The following is a 2,500-nucleotide window of genomic DNA, read 5'->3' as shown; positions in this document are numbered from 1 at the left end:
ACCGCATGAAACTTCCAGAGGCATTTGCAGCAGGAATGCATGTGCACTCAAAAAAGTGAATATTTCTCACGGATAGACCCCGTGATACGCTAGAAATTGGCGGGGATGTCTCTCTTGTGGCTCACGGGGCTGTTAGGGTGGCACAGAAATCCCTCGGAATGGGAAAACGGGTCATTTTCGTGTCGCCACATTGCATGCGAACCGCATGCAACTTCCAGAGGCATTTGCAGCAGAAATGCATGTGCAGTCAAAAAAAATGATATTTTTCACGGATAGACCCCGTGAAACGCTAGAAATTGGCGGGGATGTGTCTCTTGTGGCTCACGGGGCTGTTCGGGTCGCACAGAAATCCCTGGGAATGGGAAAACGGGTCATTTTCGTGTTGCCACATTGCGTACGAACCGCATGAAACTTCCAGAGGCATTTGCAGCAGGAATGCATGTGCACTCAAAAACTTCTATATGTGTCACGGATAGACCCCGTGAAACGCTAGAAATTGGCGGGGATGTGTCTCTTGTGGCTCACGGGGCTGTTAGGGTGGCACAGAACTCCCTCGGAATGGGAAAAGGGGTCATTTTCGTGTTGCCACATTGCATAGGAACGCCATGAAACTTCCAGAGGCATTTGCAGCAGAAAGGCACGTGCACTCAAAAATTTTAATATTTTTCACGCATAGACCCCGTCAAACGCTAGAAGTTGGCGGGGATGTCTCTCTTGTGGCTCACGGGGCTGTTAGGGTCGCACAGAAATGCCTCGGAATGGGAAAACGGGTCATTTTTGTGTGGCCACATTGCATAGGAACGGCATGAAACTTCCAGAGGCATTTGCAGCAGGAATGCATGTGCACTCAAAAACGTCTATATTTTTCACGGATAGACCCCGTGAAACGCTATAAATTGGCGGGGATGTCTCTCTTGTGGCTCACGGGCGCTGTTAGTTAGGGTCGCACAGAAATCCCTCGGAATGGGAAAAGGGGTCATTTTCGTGTTGCCACATTGCGTACGAACGGCATGAAACTTCCAGAGGCATCTGCAGCAGAAATGCATGTGCACTCAAAAACGTCTATATTTTTCACGGATAGACCCCGTGAAACGCTAGAAATTGGCGGGGATGTGTCTCTTGTGGCTCACGGGGTTGTTAGGGTCGCACAGAAATCCCTCGGAATGGGAAAACGGGTCATTTTCGTGTTGCCACAATTGGCATACGAACGGCATGAAACTTCCAGAGGCATTTGCAGCAGAAATGCATGTGCACTCAAAAACGTGAATATTTTTTCACGGATAGACCCCGTCAAACGCTCGAATTTGGCGGGGATGTTTCTCTTGTGGGTCACGGGGCTGTTCGGCTCGCACAGAACTCCCTTGGTCCACCTGATTCGTGCATACAGGCAGCAACTAAAACTCTGTAAACCTGCTGTGAGGACATCTAAACAGTGGACCAGTGAGGCTGTGGAAGATTTGCGGGCGTGCTTAGACTGTACTGACTGGGATATGTTCACGACTGCTACCAATAGTCTGGATGAACTCACAGAGGCTGTGTACATCAGCTTCTGTGAGGACTGCTGTATCCCAACACGTACCAGGGTGAACTTTAACAACAACAAGCCCTGGTTCTCAGCAAAGCTCAAAAGGTTGAGGTTGGAGAAGGAGGAAGCGTTTAGGAGTGGGGATAGAGACAGATTCAAGGAGTCGAAGAACAGGTTTAGCAAAGCGGTGAGAGAGGCTAAACGACTGTACTCAGAGACACTAAAACACCAGTTCTCTACTAACGACGCTGCTTCTGTCTGCCAAAGGGCTCAGGCACATCACCAACTACAAACCCAGAGCGCCCCACACCACTAACGACTCCCGCCTAGCCAACGACCTGAACGAGTTCTACCGTAGATTTGAAAGACAATTGGACTGTCCTGAACCACCCCTTCCCACCCAAGAGGCCCCATCCCCCACCCATACTACAGAAACGACTCTCTCCTTTCAGGAGGGAGAAGTTAATGGGCTTTTCAAGAGGCAGAATCCACGCAAAGCAGCCGGGCCGGACTCTGTCTCTCCAGCCACCCTCAGGCACTGCGCTGACCAGCTGTCTCCGGTGTTCACCAACATCTTTAACACCTCCCTGGAGACATGCCATGTACCAGCCTGTCTCAAGTCCTCCACCATCATCGCTGTGCCCAAAAAGCTAAGGCCAACAGGACTAAATGATTACAGACCGGTCGCCCTTACATCTGTGGTAATGAAGTCTTTTGAGCGCCTGCTCCTGGCACACCTCAAAGCCATCACAGACCCTCTCCTGGACCCCCTTCAGTTTGCCTACAGAGCCAACAGGTCTGTGGACGACGCAGTTAACATGGCCCTCCACTTCACCCTACAGCATGTGGACGCCCCAGCATCCTACGCCAGGATCCTGTTTGTGGACTTCAGCTCTGCCTTCAACACCATCATCCCTGCCCTGCTTCAGGACAAGCTCTTCCAGCTGAACGTGCCCTACTCCACCTGCAGGTGGA

This window comes from Petromyzon marinus, unplaced genomic scaffold, assembly GCF_048934315.1.
Source record: "Petromyzon marinus isolate PM22_M1 ecotype Great Lakes invasive population unplaced genomic scaffold, UKy_Petmar_22M1.pri1.0 PM_G_Scaffold_21, whole genome shotgun sequence".
NCBI classification, from domain to species: Eukaryota; Metazoa; Chordata; class Hyperoartia; order Petromyzontiformes; family Petromyzontidae; genus Petromyzon; species Petromyzon marinus.
This window is presented reverse-complemented; position numbering follows the sequence as displayed.